This window comes from Rhipicephalus microplus, chromosome 2, assembly GCF_043290135.1.
Source record: "Rhipicephalus microplus isolate Deutch F79 chromosome 2, USDA_Rmic, whole genome shotgun sequence".
NCBI lineage: Eukaryota > Metazoa > Arthropoda > Arachnida > Ixodida > Ixodidae > Rhipicephalus > Rhipicephalus microplus.
This window is the reverse complement of record NC_134701.1, coordinates 133056018-133079535: the sequence shown is the minus strand read 5'-3', so window position 1 is coordinate 133079535 and position 23518 is coordinate 133056018. Positions and strand designations below refer to the sequence as shown.

General features: G+C 47.9%; 48 non-coding genes across 48 annotated transcripts; all 48 read left to right on the top strand.

The window, feature by feature from the left end:
- Positions 1 to 24: 24 nt before the first annotated feature.
- Positions 25 to 143, top strand: TRNAL-CAA (transfer RNA leucine (anticodon CAA)). The gene is made up of 2 exons: positions 25 to 62; positions 98 to 143. It is a non-coding gene; the product is annotated as a tRNA-Leu (tRNA).
- A 431-nt stretch (positions 144 to 574) lies between these two features.
- On the top strand, positions 575 to 693 carry TRNAF-GAA (transfer RNA phenylalanine (anticodon GAA)). Its single transcript has 2 exons — positions 575 to 612; positions 648 to 693. It is a non-coding gene; the product is annotated as a tRNA-Phe (tRNA).
- Positions 694 to 1124: 431 nt separating this feature from the next.
- On the top strand, positions 1125 to 1243 carry TRNAL-UAA (transfer RNA leucine (anticodon UAA)). Its single transcript has 2 exons — positions 1125 to 1162; positions 1198 to 1243. It is a non-coding gene; the product is annotated as a tRNA-Leu (tRNA).
- A 65-nt stretch (positions 1244 to 1308) lies between these two features.
- Positions 1309 to 1427, top strand: TRNAL-CAA (transfer RNA leucine (anticodon CAA)). The gene is made up of 2 exons: positions 1309 to 1346; positions 1382 to 1427. It is a non-coding gene; the product is annotated as a tRNA-Leu (tRNA).
- Positions 1428 to 1491: 64 nt separating this feature from the next.
- Positions 1492 to 1610, top strand: TRNAL-CAA (transfer RNA leucine (anticodon CAA)). The gene is made up of 2 exons: positions 1492 to 1529; positions 1565 to 1610. It is a non-coding gene; the product is annotated as a tRNA-Leu (tRNA).
- Positions 1611 to 2041: 431 nt separating this feature from the next.
- On the top strand, positions 2042 to 2159 carry TRNAL-CAA (transfer RNA leucine (anticodon CAA)). Its single transcript has 2 exons — positions 2042 to 2079; positions 2115 to 2159. It is a non-coding gene; the product is annotated as a tRNA-Leu (tRNA).
- Positions 2160 to 2221: 62 nt separating this feature from the next.
- Positions 2222 to 2340, top strand: TRNAL-UAA (transfer RNA leucine (anticodon UAA)). Its single transcript has 2 exons — positions 2222 to 2259; positions 2295 to 2340. It is a non-coding gene; the product is annotated as a tRNA-Leu (tRNA).
- Positions 2341 to 2401: 61 nt separating this feature from the next.
- On the top strand, positions 2402 to 2520 carry TRNAL-CAA (transfer RNA leucine (anticodon CAA)). Its single transcript has 2 exons — positions 2402 to 2439; positions 2475 to 2520. It is a non-coding gene; the product is annotated as a tRNA-Leu (tRNA).
- Positions 2521 to 2584: 64 nt separating this feature from the next.
- On the top strand, positions 2585 to 2703 carry TRNAL-CAA (transfer RNA leucine (anticodon CAA)). Its single transcript has 2 exons — positions 2585 to 2622; positions 2658 to 2703. It is a non-coding gene; the product is annotated as a tRNA-Leu (tRNA).
- A 799-nt stretch (positions 2704 to 3502) lies between these two features.
- Positions 3503 to 3621, top strand: TRNAL-CAA (transfer RNA leucine (anticodon CAA)). Its single transcript has 2 exons — positions 3503 to 3540; positions 3576 to 3621. It is a non-coding gene; the product is annotated as a tRNA-Leu (tRNA).
- A 248-nt stretch (positions 3622 to 3869) lies between these two features.
- TRNAL-UAA (transfer RNA leucine (anticodon UAA)) lies at positions 3870 to 3988 on the top strand. Its single transcript has 2 exons — positions 3870 to 3907; positions 3943 to 3988. It is a non-coding gene; the product is annotated as a tRNA-Leu (tRNA).
- Positions 3989 to 4414: 426 nt separating this feature from the next.
- On the top strand, positions 4415 to 4533 carry TRNAL-CAA (transfer RNA leucine (anticodon CAA)). Its single transcript has 2 exons — positions 4415 to 4452; positions 4488 to 4533. It is a non-coding gene; the product is annotated as a tRNA-Leu (tRNA).
- Positions 4534 to 4782: 249 nt separating this feature from the next.
- Positions 4783 to 4901, top strand: TRNAL-CAA (transfer RNA leucine (anticodon CAA)). The gene is made up of 2 exons: positions 4783 to 4820; positions 4856 to 4901. It is a non-coding gene; the product is annotated as a tRNA-Leu (tRNA).
- Positions 4902 to 4965: 64 nt separating this feature from the next.
- TRNAL-CAA (transfer RNA leucine (anticodon CAA)) lies at positions 4966 to 5084 on the top strand. The gene is made up of 2 exons: positions 4966 to 5003; positions 5039 to 5084. It is a non-coding gene; the product is annotated as a tRNA-Leu (tRNA).
- A 430-nt stretch (positions 5085 to 5514) lies between these two features.
- TRNAL-CAA (transfer RNA leucine (anticodon CAA)) lies at positions 5515 to 5633 on the top strand. Its single transcript has 2 exons — positions 5515 to 5552; positions 5588 to 5633. It is a non-coding gene; the product is annotated as a tRNA-Leu (tRNA).
- Positions 5634 to 5695: 62 nt separating this feature from the next.
- Positions 5696 to 5814, top strand: TRNAL-UAA (transfer RNA leucine (anticodon UAA)). Its single transcript has 2 exons — positions 5696 to 5733; positions 5769 to 5814. It is a non-coding gene; the product is annotated as a tRNA-Leu (tRNA).
- A 1522-nt stretch (positions 5815 to 7336) lies between these two features.
- TRNAL-CAA (transfer RNA leucine (anticodon CAA)) lies at positions 7337 to 7455 on the top strand. Its single transcript has 2 exons — positions 7337 to 7374; positions 7410 to 7455. It is a non-coding gene; the product is annotated as a tRNA-Leu (tRNA).
- A 62-nt stretch (positions 7456 to 7517) lies between these two features.
- TRNAL-UAA (transfer RNA leucine (anticodon UAA)) lies at positions 7518 to 7636 on the top strand. The gene is made up of 2 exons: positions 7518 to 7555; positions 7591 to 7636. It is a non-coding gene; the product is annotated as a tRNA-Leu (tRNA).
- A 61-nt stretch (positions 7637 to 7697) lies between these two features.
- Positions 7698 to 7816, top strand: TRNAL-CAA (transfer RNA leucine (anticodon CAA)). The gene is made up of 2 exons: positions 7698 to 7735; positions 7771 to 7816. It is a non-coding gene; the product is annotated as a tRNA-Leu (tRNA).
- A 64-nt stretch (positions 7817 to 7880) lies between these two features.
- TRNAL-CAA (transfer RNA leucine (anticodon CAA)) lies at positions 7881 to 7999 on the top strand. Its single transcript has 2 exons — positions 7881 to 7918; positions 7954 to 7999. It is a non-coding gene; the product is annotated as a tRNA-Leu (tRNA).
- A 799-nt stretch (positions 8000 to 8798) lies between these two features.
- Positions 8799 to 8917, top strand: TRNAL-CAA (transfer RNA leucine (anticodon CAA)). Its single transcript has 2 exons — positions 8799 to 8836; positions 8872 to 8917. It is a non-coding gene; the product is annotated as a tRNA-Leu (tRNA).
- A 248-nt stretch (positions 8918 to 9165) lies between these two features.
- Positions 9166 to 9284, top strand: TRNAL-UAA (transfer RNA leucine (anticodon UAA)). Its single transcript has 2 exons — positions 9166 to 9203; positions 9239 to 9284. It is a non-coding gene; the product is annotated as a tRNA-Leu (tRNA).
- Positions 9285 to 10072: 788 nt separating this feature from the next.
- On the top strand, positions 10073 to 10191 carry TRNAS-UGA (transfer RNA serine (anticodon UGA)). The gene is made up of 2 exons: positions 10073 to 10110; positions 10146 to 10191. It is a non-coding gene; the product is annotated as a tRNA-Ser (tRNA).
- A 63-nt stretch (positions 10192 to 10254) lies between these two features.
- On the top strand, positions 10255 to 10373 carry TRNAL-CAA (transfer RNA leucine (anticodon CAA)). The gene is made up of 2 exons: positions 10255 to 10292; positions 10328 to 10373. It is a non-coding gene; the product is annotated as a tRNA-Leu (tRNA).
- A 250-nt stretch (positions 10374 to 10623) lies between these two features.
- TRNAL-CAA (transfer RNA leucine (anticodon CAA)) lies at positions 10624 to 10742 on the top strand. Its single transcript has 2 exons — positions 10624 to 10661; positions 10697 to 10742. It is a non-coding gene; the product is annotated as a tRNA-Leu (tRNA).
- Positions 10743 to 10806: 64 nt separating this feature from the next.
- TRNAL-CAA (transfer RNA leucine (anticodon CAA)) lies at positions 10807 to 10925 on the top strand. Its single transcript has 2 exons — positions 10807 to 10844; positions 10880 to 10925. It is a non-coding gene; the product is annotated as a tRNA-Leu (tRNA).
- A 430-nt stretch (positions 10926 to 11355) lies between these two features.
- Positions 11356 to 11474, top strand: TRNAL-CAA (transfer RNA leucine (anticodon CAA)). Its single transcript has 2 exons — positions 11356 to 11393; positions 11429 to 11474. It is a non-coding gene; the product is annotated as a tRNA-Leu (tRNA).
- Positions 11475 to 11536: 62 nt separating this feature from the next.
- Positions 11537 to 11655, top strand: TRNAL-UAA (transfer RNA leucine (anticodon UAA)). The gene is made up of 2 exons: positions 11537 to 11574; positions 11610 to 11655. It is a non-coding gene; the product is annotated as a tRNA-Leu (tRNA).
- A 606-nt stretch (positions 11656 to 12261) lies between these two features.
- On the top strand, positions 12262 to 12380 carry TRNAL-UAA (transfer RNA leucine (anticodon UAA)). The gene is made up of 2 exons: positions 12262 to 12299; positions 12335 to 12380. It is a non-coding gene; the product is annotated as a tRNA-Leu (tRNA).
- A 433-nt stretch (positions 12381 to 12813) lies between these two features.
- On the top strand, positions 12814 to 12932 carry TRNAL-CAA (transfer RNA leucine (anticodon CAA)). Its single transcript has 2 exons — positions 12814 to 12851; positions 12887 to 12932. It is a non-coding gene; the product is annotated as a tRNA-Leu (tRNA).
- A 793-nt stretch (positions 12933 to 13725) lies between these two features.
- TRNAL-CAA (transfer RNA leucine (anticodon CAA)) lies at positions 13726 to 13839 on the top strand. The gene is made up of 2 exons: positions 13726 to 13763; positions 13794 to 13839. It is a non-coding gene; the product is annotated as a tRNA-Leu (tRNA).
- A 62-nt stretch (positions 13840 to 13901) lies between these two features.
- Positions 13902 to 14020, top strand: TRNAL-UAA (transfer RNA leucine (anticodon UAA)). The gene is made up of 2 exons: positions 13902 to 13939; positions 13975 to 14020. It is a non-coding gene; the product is annotated as a tRNA-Leu (tRNA).
- A 605-nt stretch (positions 14021 to 14625) lies between these two features.
- TRNAL-CAA (transfer RNA leucine (anticodon CAA)) lies at positions 14626 to 14744 on the top strand. The gene is made up of 2 exons: positions 14626 to 14663; positions 14699 to 14744. It is a non-coding gene; the product is annotated as a tRNA-Leu (tRNA).
- A 429-nt stretch (positions 14745 to 15173) lies between these two features.
- TRNAL-CAA (transfer RNA leucine (anticodon CAA)) lies at positions 15174 to 15292 on the top strand. Its single transcript has 2 exons — positions 15174 to 15211; positions 15247 to 15292. It is a non-coding gene; the product is annotated as a tRNA-Leu (tRNA).
- Positions 15293 to 15540: 248 nt separating this feature from the next.
- Positions 15541 to 15659, top strand: TRNAL-CAA (transfer RNA leucine (anticodon CAA)). The gene is made up of 2 exons: positions 15541 to 15578; positions 15614 to 15659. It is a non-coding gene; the product is annotated as a tRNA-Leu (tRNA).
- A 1523-nt stretch (positions 15660 to 17182) lies between these two features.
- TRNAL-CAA (transfer RNA leucine (anticodon CAA)) lies at positions 17183 to 17301 on the top strand. Its single transcript has 2 exons — positions 17183 to 17220; positions 17256 to 17301. It is a non-coding gene; the product is annotated as a tRNA-Leu (tRNA).
- A 428-nt stretch (positions 17302 to 17729) lies between these two features.
- TRNAL-CAA (transfer RNA leucine (anticodon CAA)) lies at positions 17730 to 17848 on the top strand. Its single transcript has 2 exons — positions 17730 to 17767; positions 17803 to 17848. It is a non-coding gene; the product is annotated as a tRNA-Leu (tRNA).
- Positions 17849 to 19001: 1153 nt separating this feature from the next.
- TRNAL-CAA (transfer RNA leucine (anticodon CAA)) lies at positions 19002 to 19120 on the top strand. The gene is made up of 2 exons: positions 19002 to 19039; positions 19075 to 19120. It is a non-coding gene; the product is annotated as a tRNA-Leu (tRNA).
- A 937-nt stretch (positions 19121 to 20057) lies between these two features.
- Positions 20058 to 20176, top strand: TRNAL-CAA (transfer RNA leucine (anticodon CAA)). Its single transcript has 2 exons — positions 20058 to 20095; positions 20131 to 20176. It is a non-coding gene; the product is annotated as a tRNA-Leu (tRNA).
- A 430-nt stretch (positions 20177 to 20606) lies between these two features.
- Positions 20607 to 20725, top strand: TRNAL-CAA (transfer RNA leucine (anticodon CAA)). Its single transcript has 2 exons — positions 20607 to 20644; positions 20680 to 20725. It is a non-coding gene; the product is annotated as a tRNA-Leu (tRNA).
- Positions 20726 to 20787: 62 nt separating this feature from the next.
- TRNAL-UAA (transfer RNA leucine (anticodon UAA)) lies at positions 20788 to 20906 on the top strand. The gene is made up of 2 exons: positions 20788 to 20825; positions 20861 to 20906. It is a non-coding gene; the product is annotated as a tRNA-Leu (tRNA).
- Positions 20907 to 20967: 61 nt separating this feature from the next.
- On the top strand, positions 20968 to 21086 carry TRNAL-CAA (transfer RNA leucine (anticodon CAA)). Its single transcript has 2 exons — positions 20968 to 21005; positions 21041 to 21086. It is a non-coding gene; the product is annotated as a tRNA-Leu (tRNA).
- A 65-nt stretch (positions 21087 to 21151) lies between these two features.
- TRNAL-CAA (transfer RNA leucine (anticodon CAA)) lies at positions 21152 to 21270 on the top strand. Its single transcript has 2 exons — positions 21152 to 21189; positions 21225 to 21270. It is a non-coding gene; the product is annotated as a tRNA-Leu (tRNA).
- A 428-nt stretch (positions 21271 to 21698) lies between these two features.
- On the top strand, positions 21699 to 21817 carry TRNAL-UAA (transfer RNA leucine (anticodon UAA)). The gene is made up of 2 exons: positions 21699 to 21736; positions 21772 to 21817. It is a non-coding gene; the product is annotated as a tRNA-Leu (tRNA).
- Positions 21818 to 21884: 67 nt separating this feature from the next.
- On the top strand, positions 21885 to 22003 carry TRNAL-CAA (transfer RNA leucine (anticodon CAA)). Its single transcript has 2 exons — positions 21885 to 21922; positions 21958 to 22003. It is a non-coding gene; the product is annotated as a tRNA-Leu (tRNA).
- Positions 22004 to 22614: 611 nt separating this feature from the next.
- TRNAL-CAA (transfer RNA leucine (anticodon CAA)) lies at positions 22615 to 22733 on the top strand. Its single transcript has 2 exons — positions 22615 to 22652; positions 22688 to 22733. It is a non-coding gene; the product is annotated as a tRNA-Leu (tRNA).
- Positions 22734 to 22978: 245 nt separating this feature from the next.
- On the top strand, positions 22979 to 23097 carry TRNAL-CAA (transfer RNA leucine (anticodon CAA)). Its single transcript has 2 exons — positions 22979 to 23016; positions 23052 to 23097. It is a non-coding gene; the product is annotated as a tRNA-Leu (tRNA).
- A 247-nt stretch (positions 23098 to 23344) lies between these two features.
- TRNAL-CAA (transfer RNA leucine (anticodon CAA)) lies at positions 23345 to 23463 on the top strand. Its single transcript has 2 exons — positions 23345 to 23382; positions 23418 to 23463. It is a non-coding gene; the product is annotated as a tRNA-Leu (tRNA).
- Positions 23464 to 23518: the final 55 nt, after the last annotated feature.

Here is a 23518-nt window from a genome sequence, read left to right as displayed (position 1 = left end):
CTTTTGCTGGGGCTGAAATATCGTGTCAGAATGGTCGAGTGGTCTAAGGCTCCAGACTCAAGGGAAACCTTGCCCAGTGATACGGGTTGAACGAGGCTTCTGGTCCACGTATGTGTGCGTGGGTTCGAATCCCACTTCTGACAAACTTTTTTTACTTTACTACCAGCACGAAGTCAGTGTCTTCTTTTGCTGGGGCTGATATATCGTGTCAAAATGGCCGAGTGGTCTAAGGCGCCAGACTCAAGGAAAACCTTGCCCTGTGATACGGGTTCAACGAGGCTTCTGGTCTAGGTGTGTGGGCGGGGGTTCAAATCCCACTTCAGACAAACTTTTTTTTACTTTACTACGAGCATAAAGTCAGTGTCATCTTTTGCTGGGGCTGATATATCGTATCAGAATGGCCGAGTGGTCTAAAGCGCCAGACTCAAGGGAAACCTTGCCCAGTGATACGAGTTGAACGAGGATTCTGGTCCACGTATGTGTGCGTGGGTTCGAACCCCTCTTCTGACAAACGTTTTTTACTTCACTAACAGAACAAAGTCAGCGTCTCCTTTTGCTGGGGCTGACATATCGTATCAGAATGGCCGAGTGGTGTAAGGCGCCAGACTGAAGGGAAACCTTGCCCGGTGATGCGAGATGAACGAGTCTTCTGGTCCACGTATGTGTGCGTGGGTTCAAATCCCACTTCTGACAAACTTTTTTTACTTTACTACCAGAACAAAGTCAGTGTCTTCCTTTGCTGCAGCTTATATATCGTGTCAGAACGGCCGAGTTGTCTAAGGCACCAGACTTAATGGAAACATTGCCCGGTGATACCGGTTAAACGAGGCCATTGGTCTACGTATGTGGACGTGGGTTCGAATCCCACTTCTGACAATCTTTTTTTACTTTACTACCAGCATAAAGTCAGTGTTTTTTTGCTGGGGCTGATATATTGTGTCAGCATGGCCGAGTGGTCGAAGGCGCCAGACTTAAGGGAAACCTTGCCCAGTCATACGGGTTGAACGAGGCTTCTGGTCTACGTATGCGGGCGTGGGTTGAAATCCCACTTCTGAGAAGCTCTTTTTTTTACTTTACTACCAGCACAAAGTCAGTGTCTCCTTCTGCTAAGGCTGAAATATCGTGCCAGAATGGCCGAGTGGTCGAAGGCGCCAGACTTAAGGGAAACCTTGCCCAGTGATACGGATTGAACGAGGCTTCTGGTCCACGTATGTGGGTGTGGGTTTGAATCCCACTTCTGACAAACTTTTTTTTACTTTGCTACCAGCACGAAGTCAGTGTCTTCTTATGCTGGGGCTGATATATCGTGTCAGAATGGCCGAGTGGTCTAAGGCTCCAGACTCAAGCGAAACCTTGCCCGGTGATACTGGTTGAACGAGGCTTCTGGTCCACGTATGTGGGTGTGGGTTCGAATCCCACTTCTGACAAACTTTTTTTTACTTTACTACCAGAACAATGTCAGTGTCTCCTTTTGCTGGGCTGATATATTTTGTCCGAGTGGCCGAGTGGTCTAAGGCGCCAGACTCAAGAGAAACCTTGCTCAGTGATAGGGGTTGAACAAGGCTTCTGGTCTAGGTGTGTGGGCGTGGGTTCAAATCCCACTTCAGACAAACTTTTTTTTTACTTTACTACGAGCATAAAGTCAGTGTCATCTTTTGCTGGGGCTAATATATCGTATCAGAATGGCCGAGTGGTCTAAGGCGCTAGACTCAAGGGAAACCTTGCCCAGTGATACGAGTTGAACGAGGCTTCTGGTCCACGTATGTGTGCGTGGGATCGAACCCCTCTTCTGACAAACTTTTTTTTACTTCACTAACAGAACAAAGTCAGTGTCTCCTTTTGCTGGGGCTGACATATCGTATCAGAATGGCCGAGTGGTGTAAGGCGCCAGACTGAAGGGAAACCTTGCCCGGTGATGCGAGTTGAACGAGGCCTCTGGTCCACGTATGTGTGCGTGGCTTCGTATCTCACTTCTGTCAATTTTTTTTAATTTACTACCAGCACAAAGTCAGTGTCTCGTTTTGCTGGGCTGAAATATTGTGTCAGAATGGCCGAGTGGTCGAAGGTGCTAGACTCAAGGGAAACCTTGCCCAGTTATACGAGATGAACGAGGCTTCTGGTCCACGTAGTGTGCGTGGGTTCGAATCCCACTTCTGACAAAAGTTTTTAATCTACTACCAGAAGAAAGTCAGTGTCTCCTTTTGCTGGGCTGAAATATTGTGTCAGAATGGCCGAGTGGTCCAAGGCGCCAGACTTAAGGAAAACATTACCCGGTGATACGGGTTAAACGAGGCCTTTGGTCCACGTATGTGGACGTGGGTTCGAATCCCACTTCTGACAATCTTTTTTACTTTACTACCAGCATAAAGTCAGTGTTTTTTTGCTGAGGCTGAAATATCGTGTCAGAATGGCCGAGTGGTCTAAGGCTCCAGACTCAAGCGAAACCTTGCCCAGTGATACAGGTTGAACGAGGCTTCTGGTCCACGTATGTGGGCATGGGTTCGAATCCCACTTCTGACAAACTTTTTTTTACTTTACTGCCAGAACAATGTCAGTGTCTTCTTTTGCTGGGCTGATATATTTTGTCCGAATGGCCGAGTGGTCTAAGGCGCCAGACTCAAGGGAAACCTTGCCCAATGATACGGGTTGAACGATTCTTCTGGTCCACGTATGAGGGCGTGGGTTCGAATCCCACTTCTGACAAACTTTTTTTACTTTACTACCGGCACGAAGGCAGTGTCTTCTTTTGCTGGGGCTGATATATCGTGTCAGAATGGCCGAGTAGTCTAAGACGCCAGACTCAAGGGAAACCTTGCCCAGTGATAGGGGTTGAACGAGGCTTCTGGTCCACGTATGTGGGCGTGGGTTCGAATCCCTCTTCAGACAAACTTTTTTTACTTCACTAACAGAACAAAGTCAGTGTCTCCTTTTGCTGGGGCTGACATATCGTATCAGAATGGCCGAGTGGTCTAAGACGCCAGACTGAAGGGAAACCTTGCCCAGTGATGCGAGTTGAACTAGGCTTCTTTTCCACGTATGTGTGCGTGGGTTCGAATCTCGCTTCTGTCAATTTTTTTTTACTTTTTCTGCCAGCACAGAGTCAGCGTCTTCTTTTGCTGAGGCGGACATATCCTATCTGAATGGCCGAGTGGTCTAAGGCGCCAGACTCAAGGGAAACCTTGCGCAAAGATACGGGTTGAACGAGGCTTCTGGTCCACGTATGTGGGCGTGGGTGTGAATTCCACTTCTGACAAACTTTTTTTATTTTAGTACAAAAACAAAGCCAGTGTCTCCTTTGGTTAGGACTAAAATATCGTGTCAGAATGGCCCAGTGGTCCAAGGCGCCAGACTTAAGGGAAACCTTGCCCAGTGAAACGGGTTTAACGAGGCTTCTGGTCTACGTTTAGGGCGTCGGTTGAAATCCCACTTCTGAGAAGCTCTTTTCTTTACTTTACTACCAGCACAAAGTCAGTGTCTCCTTTTGCTGGGGCTGAAATATCGTGTCAGAATGGCCGAGTGGTCTAAGGCTTCAGACTCAAGCGAAACCTTGCCCTGTGATACGGGTTGAACGAGGCTTCTGGTCCACGTATGTGGGCGTGGGTTCGAATCCCACATCTGACAAACTTTTTTTTTACTTTACTACCAGAACAATCTCAGTGTCTCCTTTTGCTGGGCTGATATATTTTGTCCGAATGGCCGAGTGGTCTAAGGCGCCAGACTCAAGGGAAACCTTGCGCAGTGATACGGGTTGAACGAGGCTTCTGGTCCACGTATGTGGGCGTGGGTGTGAATCCCACTTCTGACAAACTTTTTTTATTTTAGTACAAGAACAAAGCCAGTGTCTTCTTTGGTTAGGACTAAAATATCGTGTCAGAATGGCCGAGTGGTCGAAGGCGCCAGACTTAAGGGAAACCTTGCCCAGTGATACGGGTTGAATGAGGCTTCTGGTTCACGTATGTGGGCGTGGGTTCGAATCCCACTTCTCACAAACTCTTTTTTTATTTACTACCAGCACAAAGTCAGTGTCTCATTTGCTGGGCTGAAATATTGTGTCAGAATGGCCGAGTGGTCGAAGGCGCTAGACTCAAGGGAACCGTGCCCAGTCATACGAGATAAACGAGGCTTCTGGTCCACGTATGTTTGCGTGGGTGCGAATCCCACTTCTGACAAACTTTTTTTACTTCACTAACAGAACAAAGTCAGTGTCTTCCTTTGCTGCAGCTTATATATCGTGTCAGAACGGCCGAGTTGTCTAAGGCACCAGACTTAAAGGAAACATTGCCCGGTGATACCGGTTAAACGAGGCCTTTGGTCGACGTATGTGGACGTGGGTTCGAATCCCACTTCTGACGATCTTTTTTTACTTTACTACCAGCATAAAGTCAGTGTTTTTTTGCTGGGGCTGCTATATCGTGTCAGAATGGCCGAGTGGTCTAAGGCGCCAGACTCAAGGGAAACCTTGCCCAGTGATAGGGGTTGAACGAGGCTTCTGGTCAACGTATATGGGCGTGGGTTCGAATCCCTCTTCCGACAAACTTTTTTTTACTTCACTAACAGATCAAAGTCAGTGTCTCCTTTTGCTGGGGCTGACATATCGTATCAGAATGGCCGAGTGGTCTAAGGCGCCAGACTTAAGGGAAACCTTGCCCAGTGATATGAGTGTAACGAGGCTTCTGGTCCACGTATGTGTGCGTGGGTTTGAATCCCACTTCTGACAAACTTTTTTTTACTTTGCTACCAGCACGAAGTCAGTGTCTTCTTTTGCTGGGGCTGATATATCGTGTCAGAATGGCGGAGTGGTCTAAGGCTCCAGACTCAAGCGAAACCTTGCCCGGTGATACTGGTTGAACGAGGCTTCTGGTCCACGTATGTGGGCGTGGGTTCGAATCCCACTTCTGACAAACTTTTTTTTACTTTACTACCAGAACAATGTCAGTGTCTCCATTTGCTGGGCTGATATATTTTGTCCGAGTGGCCGAGTGGTCTAAGGCGCCAGACTCAAGAGAAACCTTGCTCAGTGATAGGGGTTGAACAAGACTTCTGGTCTAGGTGTGTGGGCGTGGGTTCAAATCCCACTTCAGACAAACTTTTTTTTTACTTTACTACGAGCATAAAGTCAGTGTCATCTTTTGCTGGGGCTAATATATCGTATCTGAATGGCCGAGTGGTCTAAGGCGCCAGATTCAAGAGAAACCTTGCCCAATGATACGAGTTGAACGAGGCTTCTGGTCCACGTATGTGTGCGTGGGTTCGAACCCCCCTTCTGACAAACTTTTTTTTACTTCACTAACAGAACAAAGTCAGCGTCTCCTTTTGCTGGGGCTGACGTATCGTATCAGAATGGCCGAGTGGTGTAAGGCGCCAGACTGAAGGGAAACCTTGCCCGGTGATGCGAGTTGAACGAGGCCTCTGGTCCACGTATGTGTGTGTGGCTTCGAATCTCACTTCTGTCAATTTTTTTAATGTACTACCAGCACAAAGTCAGTGTCTCCTTTTGCTGGGCTGAAATATTGTGTCAGAATGGCCGAGTGGTCGAAGGTGCTAGACTCAAGGGAAACCTTGCCCAGTCATACGAGATGAACGAGGCTTCTGGTCCACGTATGTGTGCGTGGGTTCAAATCCCACTTCTGACAAAATTTTTTAATCTACTACCAGAAGAAAGTCAGTGTCTCCTTTTGCTGGGCTGAAATATCGTGTCAGAATGGCCGAGTGGTCCAAGGCGCCAGACTTAAAGGAAACATTGCCCGGTGATACGGGTTAAACGAGGCCTTTGGTCCACGTATGTGGACGTGGGTTCGAATCCCACTTCTGACAATCTTTTTTTTACTTTACTACCAGCATAAAGTCAGTGTTTTTTTGCTGGGGCTGATATATTGTGTCAGCATGGCCGAGTGGTCGAAGGCGCCAGACTTAAGGGAAACCTTGCCCAGTCATACGGGTTGAACGAGGCTTCTGGTCTACGTATGTGGGCGTGGGTTGAAATCCCACTTCTGAGAAGCTCTTTTTTTTACTTTACTACCAGCACACAGTCAGTGTCTCCTTCTGCTGAGGCTGAAATATCGTGTCAGAATGGTCGAGGGGTCTAAGGCTCCAGACTCAAGGGAAACCTTGCCCATTGAGTTGAACGAGGCTTCTGGTACACGTATGCATGCGTGGGTTCGAATCCCACTTCTGTCAATTTTTTTTACTTTACTACCAGCACAGAGTCAGCGACTTCTTTTGCTGGGCCGAAATATTGTGTCAGAATGACCGAGTGGTCGAAGGCGCCAGACTTAAGGGAAACCTTGCCCAGTGATACGGGTTGAACGAGGCTTCTGGTCCACGCATGTGGGTCTGGGTTTGAATGCCACTTCTGACAAAATTTTTTAATCTACTACCAGAAGAAAGTCAGTGTCTTCTTTTGCTGGGCTGAAATATCGTGTCTGAATGGCCGAGTGGTCCAAGGCACCAGACTTAAAGGAAACCTTTCCCAGTGATACGGGTTGAACGAGGCTTCTGGTCTACGTATGTGGGCGTGGGTTAAAATCCCACTTCTGAGAAGTTCTTTTTTTACTTTACTACAAGCACAAAGTCAGTGTCTTCTTTAGCTGGGGCTGAAATATCGTGTCAGAATGGTCGAGTGGTCTAAGGCTCCAGACTCAAGGGAAACCTTGCCCAGTGATACGGGTTGAACGAGGCTTCTGGTCCACGTATGTGGGCGTGGGTTCGAATCCTATTCTGACAAACTTTTTTTTACTTTACTACCAGAACAAAGTCAGTGTCTCCTTTTGCTGGGCAGAAAAATTGTGTCAGAATGGCCGAGTGGTCTAAGGCGTCAGACTGAAGGGAAACCTTACCCGGTGATAGGGGTTCAACGAGGCTTCTGGTCTAGGTGTGTGGGCGGGGGTTCAAATCCCACTTCAGACAAACTTTTTTTTACTTTACTACGAGCATAAAGTCAGTGTCATCTTTTGCTGGGGCTGATATATCGTATCAGAATGGCCGAGTGGTCTAAGGCGCTAGACTCAAGGGAAACCTTGCCCAGTGATACGAGTTGAACGAGGCTTCTGGTCCACGTATGTGTGCGTGGGATCGAACCCCTCTTCTGACAAACTTTTTTTTACTTCACTAACAGAACAAAGTCAGCGTCTCCTTTTGCTGGGGCTGACATATCGTATCAGAATGGCCGAGTGGTGTAAGGCGCCAGACTGAAGGGAAACCTTGCCCGGTGATGCGAGTTGAACGAGGCCTCTGGTCCACGTATGTGTGCGTGGCTTCGTATCTCACTTCTGTCAATTTTTTTTAATTTACTACCAGCACAAAGTCAGTGTCTCGTTTTGCTGGGCTGAAATATTGTGTCAGAATGGCCGAGTGGTCGAAGGTGCTAGACTCAAGGGAAACCTTGCCCAGTTATACGAGATGAACGAGGCTTCTGGTCCACGTATGTGTGCGTGGGTTCGAATCCCACTTCTGACAAAAGTTTTTAATCTACTACCAGAAGAAAGTCAGTGTCTCCTTTTGCTGGGCTGAAATATTGTGTCAGAATGGCCGAGTGGTCCAAGGCGCCAGACTTAAGGAAAACATTACCCGGTGATACGGGTTAAACGAGGCCTTTGGTCCACGTATGTGGACGTGGGTTCGAATCCCACTTCTGACAATCTTTTTTACTTTACTACCAGCATAAAGTCAGTGTTTTTTTGCTGAGGCTGAAATATCGAGTCAGAATGGCCGAGTGGTCTAAGGCTCCAGACTCAAGCGAAACCTTGCCCAGTGATACAGGTTGAACGAGGCTTCTGGTCCACGTATGTGGGCATGGGTTCGAATCCCACTTCTGACAAACTTTTTTTTACTTTACTACCAGAACAATGTCAGTGTCTTCTTTTGCTGGGCTGATATATTTTGTCCGAATGGCCGAGTGGTCTAAGGCGCCAGACTCAAGGGAAACCTTGCCCAATGATACGGGTTGAACGATTCTTCTGGTCCACGTATGAGGGCGTGGGTTCGAATCCCACTTCTGACAAACTTTTTTTACTTTACTACCGGCACGAAGGCAGTGTCTTCTTTTGCTGGGGCTGATATATCGTGTCAGAATGGCCGAGTAGTCTAAGACGCCAGACTCAAGGGAAACATTGCCCAGTGATAGGGGTTGAACGAGGCTTCTGGTCCACGTATGTGGGCGTGGGTTCGAATCCCTCTTCAGACAAACTTTTTTTACTTCACTAACAGAACAAAGTCAGTGTCTCCTTTTGCTGGGGCTGACATATCGTATCAGAATGGCCGAGTGGTCTAAGACGCCAGACTGAAGGGAAACCTTGCCCAGTGATGCGAGTTGAACTAGGCTTCTTTTCCACGTATGTGTGCGTGGGTTCGAATCTCGCTTCTGTCAATTTTTTTTTACTTTTTCTGCCAGCACAGAGTCAGCGTCTTCTTTTGCTGAGGCGGACATATCCTATCTGAATGGCCGAGTGGTCTAAGGCGCCAGACTCAAGGGAAACCTTGCGCAAAGATACGGGTTGAACGAGGCTTCTGGTCCACGTATGTGGGCGTGGGTGTGAATTCCACTTCTGACAAACTTTTTTTATTTTAGTACAAAAACAAAGCCAGTGTCTCCTTTGGTTAGGACTAAAATATCGTGTCAGAATGGCCGAGTGGTCCAAGGCGCCAGACTTAAGGGAAACCTTGCCCAGTGAAACGGGTTTAACGAGGCTTCTGGTCTACGTTTAGGGCGTCGGTTGAAATCCCACTTCTGAGAAGCTCTTTTCTTTACTTTACTACCAGCACAAAGTCAGTGTCTCCTTTTGCTGGGGCTGAAATATCGTGTCAGAATGGCCGAGTGGTCTAAGGCTTCAGACTCAAGCGAAACCTTGCCCTGTGATACGGGTTGAACGAGGCTTCTGGTCCACGTATGTGGGCGTGGGTTCGAATCCCACATCTGACAAACTTTTTTTTTACTTTACTACCAGAACAATCTCAGTGTCTCCTTTTGCTGGGCTGATATATTTTGTCCGAATGGCCGAGTGGTCTAAGGCGCCAGACTCAAGGGAAACCTTGCGCAGTGATACGGGTTGAACGAGGCTTCTGGTCCACGTATGTGGGCGTGGGTGTGAATCCCACTTCTGACAAACTTTTTTTATTTTAGTACAAGAACAAAGCCAGTGTCTTCTTTGGTTAGGACTAAAATATCGTGTCAGAATGGCCGAGTGGTCGAAGGCGCCAGACTTAAGGGAAACCTTGCCCAGTGATACGGGTTGAATGAGGCTTCTGGTCCACGTATGTGGGCGTGGGTTCGAATCCCACTTCTCACAAACTCTTTTTTTATTTACTACCAGCACAAAGTCAGTGTCTCATTTGCTGGGCTGAAATATTGTGTCAGAATGGCCGAGTGGTCGAAGGCGCTAGACTCAAGGGAAACCGTGCCCAGTCATACGAGATAAACGAGGCTTCTGGTCCACGTATGTTTGCGTGGGTGCGAATCCCACTTCTGACAAACTTTTTTTACTTCACTAACAGAACAAAGTCAGTGTCTTCCTTTGCTGCAGCTTATATATCGTGTCAGAACGGCCGAGTTGTCTAAGGCACCAGACTTAAAGGAAACATTGCCCGGTGATACCGGTTAAACGAGGCCTTTGGTCGACGTATGTGGACGTGGGTTCGAATCCCACTTCTGACGATCTTTTTTTACTTTACTACCAGCATAAAGTCAGTGTTTTTTTGCTGGGGCTGATATATTGTGTCAGCATGGCCGAGTGGTCGAAGGCGCCAGACTTAAGGGAAACCTTGCCCTGTCATACGGGTTGAACGAGGCTTCTGGTCTACGTATGCGGGCGTGGGTTGAAATCCCACTTCTGAGAAGCTCTTTTTTTACTTTACTACCAGCACAAAGTCAGTGTCACCTTCTGCTAAGGCTGAAATATCGTGCCAGAATGGTCGAGTGGTCTAAGGCTCCAGACTCAAGGGAAACCTTGCCCAGTGAGTTGAACGAGGCTTCTGGTACACGTATGTGTGCGTGGGTTCGAATTCCACTTCTGTCAATTTTTTTTACTTTACTACCAGCACAGAGTCAGCGTCTTCTTTTGCTGGGCCGAAATATTGTGTCAGAATGGCCGAGTGGTCGAAGGCGCCAGACTTGAGGGAAACCTTGCCCAGTGATAAGGATTGAACGAGGCTTCTTGTCCACGTATGTGGGTGTGGGTTTGAATCCCACTTCTGACAAAATTTTTTAATCTACTACCAGAAGAAAGTCAGTGTCTCCTTTTGCTGGGGCTGCTATATCGTGTCAGAATGGCCGAGTGGTCTAAGGCGCCAGACTCAAGGGAAACCTTGCCCAGTGATAGGGGTTGAACGAGGCTTCTGGTCAACGTATATGGGCGTGGGTTCGAATCCCTCTTCCGACAAACTTTTTTTTTACTTCACTAACAGATCAAAGTCAGTGTCTCCTTTTGCTGGGGCTGACATATCGTATCAGAATGGCCGAGTGGTCTAAGGCGCCAGACTTAAGGGAAACCTTGCCCAGTGATATGAGTGTAACGAGGCTTCTGGTCCACGTATGTGTGCGTGGGTTTGAATCCCACTTCTGACAAACTTTTTTTTACTTTGCTACCAGCACGAAGTCAGTGTCTTCTTTTGCTGGGGCTGATATATCGTGTCAGAATGGCCGAGTGGTCTAAGGCTCCAGACTCAAGCGAAACCTTGCCCGGTGATACTGGTTGAACGAGGCTTCTGGTCCACGTATGTGGGCGTGAGTTCGAATCCCACTTCTGACAAACTTTTTTTTACTTTACTACCAGAACAATGTCAGTGTCTCCATTTGCTGGGCTGATATATTTTGTCCGAGTGGCCGAGTGGTCTAAGGCGCCAGACTCAAGAGAAACCTTGCTCAGTGATAGGGGTTGAACAAGACTTCTGGTCTAGGTGTGTGGGCGTGGGTTCAAATCCCACTTCAGACAAACTTTTTTTTTACTTTACTACGAGCATAAAGTCAGTGTCATCTTTTGCTGGGGCTAATATATCGTATCTGAATGGCCGAGTGGTCTAAGGCGCCAGATTCAAGAGAAACCTTGCCCAATGATACGAGTTGAACGAGGCTTCTGGTCCACGTATGTGTGCGTGGGTTCGAACCCCTCTTCTGACAAACTTTTTTTTACTTCACTAACAGAACAAAGTCAGCGTCTCCTTTTGCTGGGGCTGACGTATCGTATCAGAATGGCCGAGTGGTGTAAGGCGCCAGACTGAAGGGAAACCTTGCCCGGTGATGCGAGTTGAACGAGGCCTCTGGTCCACGTATGTGTGTGTGGCTTCGAATCTCACTTCTGTCAATTTTTTTAATGTACTACCAGCACAAAGTCAGTGTCTCCTTTTGCTGGGCTGAAATATTGTGTCAGAATGGCCGAGTGGTCGAAGGTGCTAGACTCAAGGGAAACCTTGCCCAGTCATACGAGATGAACGAGGCTTCTGGTCCACGTATGTGTGCGTGGGTTCAAATCCCACTTCTGACAAAATTTTTTAATCTACTACCAGAAGAAAGTCAGTGTCTCCTTTTGCTGGGCTGAAATATCGTGTCAGAATGGCCGAGTGGTCCAAGGCGCCAGACTTAAAGGAAACATTGCCCGGTGATACGGGTTAAACGAGGCCTTTGGTCCACGTATGTGGACGTGGGTTCGAATCCCACTTCTGACAATCTTTTTTTTACTTTACTACCAGCATAAAGTCAGTGTTTTTTTGCTGGGGCTGATATATTGTGTCAGCATGGCCGAGTGGTCGAAGGCGCCAGACTTAAGGGAAACCTTGCCCAGTCATACGGGTTGAACTAGGCTTCTGGTCTACGTATGTGGGCGTGGGTTGAAATCCCACTTCTGAGAAGCTCTTTTTTTTACTTTACTACCAGCACACAGTCAGTGTCTCCTTCTGCTGAGGCTGAAATATCGTGTCAGAATGGTCGAGGGGTCTAAGGCTCCAGACTCAAGGGAAACCTTGCCCATTGAGTTGAACGAGGCTTCTGGTACACGTATGCATGCGTGGGTTCGAATCCCACTTCTGTCAATTTTTTTTACTTTACTACCAGCACAGAGTCAGCGACTTCTTTTGCTGGGCCGAAATATTGTGTCAGAATGACCGAGTGGTCGAAGGCGCCAGACTTAAGGGAAACCTTGCCCAGTGATACGGGTTGAACGAGGCTTCTGGTCCACGCATGTGGGTCTGGGTTTGAATCCCACTTCTGACAAAATTTTTTAATCTACTACCAGAAGAAAGTCAGTGTCTTCTTTTGCTGGGCTGAAATATCGTGTCAGAATGGCCGAGTGGTCCAAGGCACCAGACTTAAAGGAAACCTTTCCCAGTGATACGGGTTGAACGAGGCTTCTGGTCTACGTATGTGGGCGTGGGTTAAAATCCCACTTCTGAGAAGTTCTTTTTTTTACTTTACTACAAGCACAAAGTCAGTGTCTTCTTTTGCTGGGGCTGAAATATCGTGTCAGAATGGTCGAGTGGTCTAAGGCTCCAGACTCAAGGGAAACCTTGCCCAGTGATACGGGTTGAACGAGGCTTCTGGTCCACGTATGTGGGCGTGGGTTCGAATCCTATTCTGACAAACTTTTTTTTACTTTACTACCAGAACAAAGTCAGTGTCTCCTTTTGCTGGGCAGAAAAATTGTGTCAGAATGGCCGAGTGGTCTAAGGCGTCAGACTGAAGGGAAACCTTGCCCGGTGATAGGGGTTCAACGAGGCTTCTGGTCTAGGTGTGTGGGCGGGGGTTCAAATCCCACTTCAGACAAACTTTTTTTTACTTTACTACGAGCATAAAGTCAGTGTCATCTTTTGCTGGGGCTGATATATCGTATCAGAATGGCCGAGTGGTCTAAGGCGCCAGACTCAAGGGAAACCTTGCCCAGTGATACGAGTTGAACGAGGCTTCTGGTACACGTATGTGTGCGTGGGTTCGAACCCCTCTTCTGACAAACTTTTTTTACTTCACTAACAGAACAAAGTCAGCGTCTCCTTTTGCTGGGGCTGACATATCGTATCAGAATGACCGAGTGGTGTAAGGCGCCAGACTGAAGGGAAACCTTGCCGGGTGATGCGAGTTGAACGAGGCCTCTGGTCCACGTATGTGTGCGTGGGTTCGAATCTCACTTCTGTATTTTTTTTTAATTTACTACCAGCACAAAGTCAGTGTCTCCTTTTGCTGGGCTGAAATATTGTGTCAGAATGGCCGAGTGGTCGAAGGTGCTAGACTCAAGGGAAACCTTGCCCAGTCATACGAGATGAACGAGGCTTCTGATCCACGTATGTGTGCGTGGGTTCGAATCCCACTTCTGACAAACTTTTTTTACTTTACTACCAGAACAAAGTCAGTGTCTTCCTTTGCTGCAGCTTATATATCGTGTCAGAACGGCCGAGTTGTCTAAGGCACCAGACTTACGGGAAACATTGCCCGGTGATACCGGTTAAACGAGGCCTTTGGTCGACGTATGTGTACGTGGGTTCGAATCCCACTTCTGACAATCTTTTTTTACTTTACTACCAGCATAAAGTCAGTGTTTTTTTGCTGGGGCTGATATATTGCGTCAGCATGGCCGAGTGGTCGAAGGCGCCAGACTTAAGGGAAACCTTGCCCAGTCATACGGGTTGAACGAGGCTTCTGGTCTACGTATGTGGGCGTGGGTTGAAATCCCACTTCTGAGAAGCTCTTTTTTTACTTTACTACCAGCACAAAGTCAGTGTCTCCTTCTGCTAAGGCTGAAATATCGTGCCAGAATGGTCGAGTGGTCTAAGGCTCCAGACTCAAGGGAAACCTTGCCCAGTGAGTTGAACGAGGCTTCTGGTACACGTATGTGTGCGTGGGTTCGAATCCCACTTCTGTCAATTTTTTTTACTTTACTACCAGCACAGAGTCAGCGTCTTCTTTTGCTGGGCCGAAATATTGTGTCAGAATGGCCGAGTGGTCGAAGGCGCCAGACTTAAGGGAAACCTTGCCCAGTGATACGGATTGAACGAGGCTTCTGGTCCACGTATGTGGGTGTGGGTTTGAATCCCACTTCTGACAAAATTTTTTAATCTACTACCAGAAGAAAGTCAGTGTCTCCTTTTGCTGGGCTGAAATATCGTGTCAGAATGGCCGAGTGGTCCAAGGCACCAGACTTAAAGGAAACCTTTCCCAGTGATACGGGTTGAACGAGGCTTCTGGTCTACGTATGTGGGCGTGGGTTAAAATCCCACTTTTGAGTTCTTTTTTTTACTTTACTACCAGCACAAAGTCAGTGTCTTCTTTTGCTGGGGCTGAAATATCGTGTCAGAATGGTCAAGTGGTCTAAGGCGCCAGACTGAAGGGAAACCTTGCCCGGTGATGCGAGTTGAACGAGGCTTCTGGTCCATGCGTGCGTGGGTTCGAATCTCACTTTTGTCAATTTTTTTTAATTTACTACCGGAACAATGTCAGTGTCTCCTTTTGCTGGGCTGATATATTTTGCCCGAATGGCCGATTGGTCTAAGGCGCCAGACTCAAGGGAAACCTTGCCCAGTGATACGGGTTGAACGATGCTTCTGGTTCACGTATGTGGGCGTGGGTTCGAATCCCACTTCTGACAAACTTTTTTTACTTTACTACCAGCACGAAGTCAGTGTCTTCTTTTGCTGGGGCTGCTATATTGTGTCAGAATGGCCGAGTGGTCTAAGGCTCCAGACTCAAGCGAAACCTTGCCCGGTGATACTGGTTGAACGAGGCTTCTGGTCCACGTATGTGGGCGTGGGTTCGAATCCCACTTCTGACAAACTTTTTTTTACTTTTCTAACAGAACAATGTCAGTGTCTCCTTTTGCTGGGTTGATATGTCGTGTCCGAATGGCCGAGTGGTCTAAGGCGCCAGACTCAAGAGAAACCTTGCTCAGTGATACGGGTTGAACGAGGATTCTGGTCCGCGTATGTGTGCGTGGGTTCGAACCCCTCTTCCGACAAACTTTTTTTTACTTCACTAACAGAACAAAGTCAGCGTCTCCTTTTGCTGGGGCTGACATATCGTATCAGAATGGCCGAGTGGTGTAAGGCGCCAGACTGAAGGGAAACCTTGCCCGGTGATGTGAGTTTAACGAGGCCTCTGGTCCACGTATGTGTGCGAGGGTTCGAATCTCACTTCTGTCAATTTCTTTTAATTTACTACCAGCACAAAGTCAGTGTCTCCTTTTGCTGGGCTGAAATATTGTGTCAGAATGGCCGAGTGGTCGAAGGTGCTAGACTCAAGGGAAACCTTGCCCAGTCATACGAGATGAACGAGGCTTCTGGTCCACGTATGTGTGCGTGGGTTCGAATCCCACTTCTGACAAAACTTTTTTAATCTACTACCAGAAGAAAGTCAGTGTCTCCTTTTGCTGGGCTGAAATATCGTGTCAGAATGGCCGAGTGGTCCAAGGCGCCAGACTTAAGGGAAACCTTGCCCAGTGAAACGGGTTTAACGAGGCTTCTCGTCTACGTTTAGGGCGTCGGTTGAAATCCCACTTCTGAGAAGCTCTTTTCTTTACTTTACTACCAGCACAAAGTCAGTGTCTCCTTTTGCTGGGGCTGAAATATCGTGTCAGAATGGCCGAGTGGTCTAAGGCTTCAGACCCAAGCGAAACCTTGCCCTGTGATACGGGTTGAACGAGGCTTCTGGTCCACGTATGTGTGCGTGGGTTCAAATCCCACTTCTGACAAACTTTTTTTACTTTACTACCGGAACAAAGTCAGTGTCTTCCTTTGCTGCAGCTTATATATCGTGTCAGAACGGCCGAGTTGTCTAAGGCACCAGACTTAACGGAAACATTGCCCGGTGATACCGGTTAAACGAGGCCTTTGCTCGACGTATGTGGACGTGGGTTCGAATCCCACTTCTGACAATCTTTTTTTTTACTTTACTACCAGCATAAAGTCAGTGTTTTTTTGCTGGGTCTGATATATTGTGTCAGCATGGCCGAGTGGTCGAAGGCGCCAGACTTAAGGGAAACCTTGCCCAGTCATACGGGTTGAACGAGGCTTCTGGTCTACGTATGTGGGCGTGGGTTGAAATCCCACTTATGAGAAGCTCTTTTTTTACTTTACTACCAGCACAAAGTCAGTGTCTCCTTCTGCTGCGTCTGAAATATCGTAACAGAATGGTCGAGTGGTCTAAGGCTCCAGACTCAAGGGAAACCTTGCCCAGTGAGTTGAACGAGGCTTCTGGTACACGTATGGATGCGTGGGTTCGAATCCCACTTCTGTCAATTTTTTTTTACTTTACTACCAGCACAGAGTCAGCGTCTTCTTTTGCTGGGCCGAAATATTGTGTCAGAATGACCGAGTGGTCCAAGGCACCAGACTTAAATGAAACATTTCCCAGTGATACGGGTTGAACGAGGCTTCTGGTCTACGTATGTGGGCGTGGGTTAAAATCCCACTTTTGAGAAGTTCTTTTTTTTTACTTAACTACCAGCACAAAGTCAGTGTCTTCTTTTGCTGGGGCTGAAATATCGTGTCAGAATGGTCGAGTGGTCTAAGGCGCCAGACTGAAGGGATATCTTGCCCGGTGATGCGAGTTGAACGAGGCTTCTGGTCCATGCGTGCGTGGGTTCGAATCTCACTTCTGTCAATTTTTTTTAATTTACTACCGGAACAATGTCAGTGTCTCCTTTTGCTGGGCTGATATATTTTGCCCGAATGGCCGATTGGTCTAAGGCGCCAGACTCAAGGGAAACCTTGCCCAGTGATACGGGTTGAACGATGCTTCTGGTTCACGTATGTGGGCGTGGGTTCGAATCCCACTTCTGACAAACTTTTTTTACTTTACTACCAGCACGAAGTCAGTGTCTTCTTTTGCTGGGGCTGCTATATCGTGTCAGAATGGCCGAGTGGTCGAAGGTGCTAGACTCAAGGGAAACCTTGCCCAGTCATACGAGATGAACGAGGCTTCTGGTCCACGTATGTGTGCGTGGGTTCGAATCCCACTTGTGACAAAACTTTTTTAATCTACTACCAGAAGAAAGTCAGTGTCTCCTTTTGCTGGGCTGAAATATCGTGTCAGAATGGCCGAGTGGTCCAAGGCGCCAGACTTAAGGGAAACCTTGCCCAGTGAAACGGGTTTAACGAGGCTTCTGGTCTACGTTTAGGGCGTCGGTTGAAATCCCACTTCTGAGAAGCTCTTTTCTTTACTTTACTACCAGCACAAAGTCAGTGTCTCCTTTTGCTGGGGCTGAAATATCGTGTCAGAATGGCCGAGTGGTCTAAGGCTTCAGACCCAAGCGAAACCTTGCCCTGTGATACGGGTTGAACGAGGCTTCTGGTCCACGTATGTGGGCGTGGGTTCGAATCCCACATCTGACAAACTTTTTTTTACTTTACTACCAGAACAATCTCAGTGTCTCCTTTTGCTGGGCTGATATATTTTGTCCGAATGGCCGAGTGGTCTAAGGCGCCAGACTCAAGGGAAACCTTGCCCAGTGATACGAGTTGAACGAGGATTCTGGTCCACGTATGTGTGCGTGGGTTCGAACCCCTCTTCTGACAAACTTTTTTTACTTCACTAACAGAACAAAGTCAGCGTCTCCTTTTGCTGGGGCTGACATATCGTATCAGAATGGCCGAGTGGTGTAAGGCGCCAGACTGAAGGGAAACCTTGCCCGGTGATGCGAGTTGAACGAGACCTCTGGTCCACGTATGTGTGCGTGGGTTCGAATCTCACTTCTGTCAATTTTTTTTAATTTACTACAAGCACAAAGTCAGTGTCTCCTTTTGCTGGGCTGAAATATTGTGTCAGAATGGCCGAGTGGTCGAAGGTGCTAGACTCAAGGGAAACCTTGCCCAGTCATACGAGATGAACGAGGCTTCTGGTCCACGTATGTGTGCGTGGGTTCAAATCCCACTTCTGACAAACTTTTTTTACTTTACTACCAGAACAAAGTCAGTGTCTTCCTTTGCTGCAGCTATTATATCGTGTCAGAACGGCCGAGTTGTCTAAGGCACCAGACTTAAGGGAAACATTGCCCGGTGATACCGGTTAAACGAGGCCTTTGCTCGACGTATGTGGACGTGGGTTCGAATCCCACTTCTGACAATCTTTTTTTTACTTTACTACCAGCATAAAGTCAGTGTGTTTTTGCTGGGGCTGATATATTGTGTCAGCATGGCCGAGTGGTCGAAGGCGCCAGACTTAAGGGAAACCTTGCCCAGTCATACGGGTTGAACGAGGCTTCTGGTCTACGTATGTGGGCGTGGGTTGAAATCCCACTTCTGAGAAGCTCTTTTTTTACTTTACTACCAGCACAAAGTCAGTGTCTCCTTCTGCTGCGGCTGAAATATCGTAACAGAATGGTCGAGTGGTCTAAGGCTCCAGACTCAAGGGAAACCTTGCCCAGTGAGTTGAACGAGGCTTCTGGTACACGTATGCATGCGTGGGTTCGAATCCCACTTCTGTCAATTTTTTTTTACTTTACTACCAGCACAGAGTCAGCGTCTTCTTTTGCTGGGCCGAAATATTGTGTCAGAATGACCGAGTGGTCCAAGGCACCAGACTTAAAGGAAACCTTTCCCAGTGATACGGGTTGAACGAGGCTTCTGGTCTACGTATGTGGGCGTGGGTTAAAATCCCACTTTTGAGAAGTTCTTTTTTTTACTTTACTACCAGCACAAAGTCAGTGTCTTCTTTTGCTGGAGCTGAAATATCGTGTCAGAATGGTCGAGTGGTCTAAGGCGCCAGACTGAAGGGAAACCTTGCCCGGTGATGCGAGTTGAACGCGGCTTCTGGTCCATGCGTGCGTGGGTTCGAATCTCACTTCTGTCAATTTTTTTAATTTACTACCGGAACAATGTCAGTGTCTCCTTTTGCTGGGCTGATATATTTTGCCCGAATGGCCGATTGGTCTAAGGCGCCAGACTCAAGGGAAACCTTGCCCAGTGATACGGGTTGAACGATGCTTCTGGTTCACGTATGGGGGCGTGGGTTCGAATCCCACTTCTGACAAACTTTTTTTACTTTACTACCAGCACGAAGTCAGTGTCTTCTTTTGCTGGGGCTGCTATATCGTGTCAGAATGGCCGAGTGGTCTAAGGCGCCAGACTCAAGGGAAACCTTGCCCAGTGATAGGGGTTGAACGAGGCTTCTGGTCCACGTATATGGGCGTGGGTTCGAATCCCTCTTCCGACAAACTTTTTAGATGCGGAGCATCTTATACTCGCGCCTTGTAGTGCGCCGTCCGCGTCGTCCGCGCCGTCCACACCGCTTCTCGAACATTCGACAGCTGACGCGCGCGCATGCGCCGTCGCGCCGTCGCCCACTCTTCCACCATCTGTGCATCCCTTCCTCCTCTACACACCGCGCGCGCTTCACTCCTCCACCATCTGTGCACCCTTCCTCCTCTACACACCGAGTTCGACATCCACAATTCTCCTGATTCTCCAGTGGACGCGCATGTGGCGTCGCGCTTCGAGAACATTCAACAGCTGACAGTGCATGCGCCGTCGTGCTGTATATATACTCAAGGTCGGCGCTCGCTCGCTTAGTTGCCGCTCATCGGTTGGTTTGTACGGCGCGTCGACGTCCAAGGTCGCGGTGAAATGAATTCCAACGAATCCCCAAACACAATGGTCGACGTCCCTTCGACCAGCGCCGCCCTTTCGCATACGTGTGTACGTGTTCACTCATTTAACACCCCCTCCTACAACCACGTTAACCAATTTAGCCATCGACCCAAATAAGTCGCAATTTAACACCCCATTTCACAACCACGTTAACCAATTTAGCCATCGACCCAAGTAAGTCGCACTTTAACACCCCGTTAACCAATTATATGGTCCGCATCCTCCTCAGTGTTCCCCCGAGGGAAGCTGCGTTCAATTTTTTTTTACTTCACTAACAGATCAAAGTCAGTGTCTCCTTTTGCTGGGGCTGACATATCGTATCAGAATGGCCGAGTGGTCTAAGGCGCCAGACTTAAGGGAAACCTTGCCCAGTGATATGAGTGTAACGAGGCTTCTGGTCCACGTATGTGTGCGTGTGTTCGAATCCCACTTCTGACAAACTTTTTTTTACTTTGCTACCAGCACGAAGTCAGTGTCTTCTTATGCTGGGGCTGATATATCGTGTCAGAAGGGCCGAGTGGTTTAAGGCTCCGGACTCAAGCGAAACCTTGCCCGGTGATACTGGTTGAACGAGGCTTCTGGTCCACGTATGTGGGCGTGGGTTCGAATCCCACTTCTGACAAACTTTTTTTTACTTTACTACGAGCATAAAGTCAGTGTCATCTTTTGCTGGGGCTAATATATCGTATCAGAATGGCCGAGTGGTCTAAGGCGCTAGACTCAAGGGAAACCTTGCCCAGTGATACGAGTTGAACGAGGCTTCTGGTCCAAGTATGTGTGTGTGGGTTCGAACCCCTCTTCTGACAAACTTTTTTTTACTTCACTAACAGAACAAAGTCAGCGTCTCCTTTTGCTGGGGCTGACATATCGTATAAGAATGGCCGAGTGGTGTAAGGCGCCAGACTGAAGGGAAACCTTGCCCGGTGATGCGAGTTGAACGAGGCCTCTGGTCCACGTATGTGTGCGTGGCTTCGAATCTCACTTCTGTCAATTTTTTTTAATTTACTACCAGCACAAAGTCAGTGTCTCGTTTTGCTGGGCTGAAATATTGTGTCAGAATGGCCGAGTGGTCGAAGGTGCTTGACTCAAGGGAAACCTTGCCCAGTCATACGAGATGAACGAGGCTTCTGGTCCACGTATGTGTGCGTGGGTTCGAATCCCACTTCTGACAAAAGTTTTTAATCTACTACCAGAAGAAAGTCAGTGTCTCCTTTTGCTGGGCTGAAATATCGTGTCAGAATGGCCGAGTGGTCCAAGGCGCCAGACTTAAGGGAAACATTACCCGGTGATACGGGTTAAACGAGGCCTTTGGTCCACGTATGTGGACGTCGGTTCGAATCCCACTTCTGACAATCTTTTTTACTTTACTACCAGCATAAAGTCAGTGTTTTTTTGCTGAGGCTGAAATATCGTGTCAGAATGGCCGAGTGGTCTAAGGCTCCAGACTCAAGCGAAACCTTGCCCAGTGATACAGGTTGAACGAGGCTTCTGGTCCACGTATGTGGGCGTGGGTTCGAATCGCACTTCTGACAAACTTTTTTTTTACTTTACTACCAGAACAATGTCAGTGTCTTCTTTTGCTGGGCTGATATATTTTGTCTGAATGGCCGAGTGGTCTAAGGCGCCAGACTCAAGGGAAACCTTGCCCAATGATACGGGTTGAACGATTCTTCTGGTCCACGTATGAGGGCGTGGGTTCGAATCCCACTTCTGACAAACTTTTTTTACTTTACTACTGGCACGAAGGCAGTGTCTTCTTTTGCTGGGGCTGATATATCGTGTCAGGATGGCCGAGTGGTCTAAGGCCCCAGACTCAAGGGAAACCTTGCCCAGTGATAGGGGTTGAACGAGGCTTCTGGTCCACGTATGTGGGCGTGGGTTCGAATCCCTCTTCAGACAAACTTTTTTTACTTCACTAACAGAACAAAGTCAATGTCTCCTTTTGCTGGGGCTGACATATCGTATCAGAATGGCCGAGTGGTCTAAGACGCCAGACTGAAGGGAAACCTTGCCCAGTGATACGGGTTGAACGAGGCTTCTGGTCCACGTATATGGGTGTGGGTTTGAATCCCACTTCTGACAAAATTTTTTAATCTACTACCAGAAGAAAGTCAGTGTCTTCTTTTGCTGGGCTGAAATATCGTGTCAGAATGGCCGAGTGGTCCAAGGCACCAGACTTAAAGGAAACCTTTCCCAGTGATACGGGTTGAACGAGGCTTCTGGTCTACCTATGTGGGCGTGGGTTAAAATCCCACTTCTGAGAAGTTCTTTTTTTTACTTTACTACCAGCACAATGTCAGTGTCTTCTTTTGCTGGGGCTGAAATATCGTGTCAGAATGGTCGAGTGGTCTAAGGCTCCAGACTCAAGGGAAACCTTGCCCAGTGATACGGGTTGAACGAGGCTTCTGGTCCACGTATGTGTGCGTGGGTTCGAATCCCACTTCTGACAAACTTTTTTTACTTTACTACCAGCACGAAGTCAGTGTCTTCTTTTGTTGGGGCTGATATATCGTGTCAGAATGGCCGAGTGGTCTAAGGCGCCTGACTCAAGGAAAACCTTGCCCTGTGATACGGGTTCAACGAGGCTTCTTGTCTAGGTGTGTGGGCGGGATTCAAATCCCACTTCAGACAAACTTTTTTTTACTTTACTACGAGCATAAAGTCAGTGTCATCTTCTGCTGGGGCTGATATATCGTATCAGAATGGCCGAGTGGTCTAAGGCGCCAGACTCAAGAGAAACCTTGCCCAGTGATACGAGTTGAACGAAGATTCTGGTCCACGTATGTGTGCGTGGGTTCGAACCCCTTTTCTGACAAACTTTTTTTACTTCACTAACAGAACAAAGTCAGCGTCTCCTTTTGCTGGGGCTGACATATCGTATCAGAATGGCCGAGTGGTGTAAGGCGCCAGACTGAAGGGAAACCTTGCCCGGTGATGCGAGTTGAACGAGACCTCTGGTCCACGTATGTGTGCGTGGGTTCGAATCTCACTTCTGTCAATTTTTTTTAATTTACTACCAGCACAAAGTCAGTATCTCCTTTTGCTGGGCTGAAATATTGTGTCAGAATGGCCGAGTGGTCGAAGGTGCTAGACTCAAGGGAAACCTTGCCCAGTCATACGAGTTGAACGAGGCTTCTGGTCCACGTATGTGTGCGTGGGTTCAAATCCCACTTCTGACAAACTTTTTTTACTTTACTACCAGAACAAAGTCAGTGTCTTCCTTTGCTGCAGCTTACATATCGTGTCAGAACGGCCGAGTTGTCTAAGGCACCAGACTTGAGGGAAACATTGCCCGGTGATACCGGTTAATCGAGGCCTTTGGTCGACGTATGTGGACGTGGGTTCGAATCCCACTTCTGACAATCTTTTTTTACTTTACTACCAGCATAAAGTCAGTGTTTTTTTGCTGGGGCTGATATATTGTGTCAGCATGGCCGAGTGGTCTAAGGCTTCAGACTCAAGCGAAACCTTGCCCTGTGATACGGGTTGAACGAGGCTTCTGGTCCACGTATGTGGGCGTGGGTTCGAATCCCACATCTGACAAACTTTTTTTTACTTTACTACCAGAACAATCTCAGTGTCTCCTTTTGCTGGGCTCATATATTTTGTCCGAATGGCCGAGTGGTCTAAGGCGCCAGACTCAAGGGAAACCTTGCGCAGTGATACGGGTTGAACGAGGCTTCTGGTCCACGTATGTGGGCGTGGGTGTGAATCCCACTTCTGACAAACTTTTTTTATTTTAGTACAACAACAAAGCCAGTGTCTTCTTTGGTTAGGACTAAAATATTGTGTCAGAATGGCCGAGTGGTCTAAGGCTCCAGACTCAAGCGAAACCTTGCCCGGTGATACTGGTTGAACGAGGCTTCTGGTCCACGTATGTGGGCGTGGGTTCGAATCCCACTTCTGACAAACTTTTTTTTACTTTACTACCAGAACAATGTCAGTGTCTCCTTTTGCTGGGCTG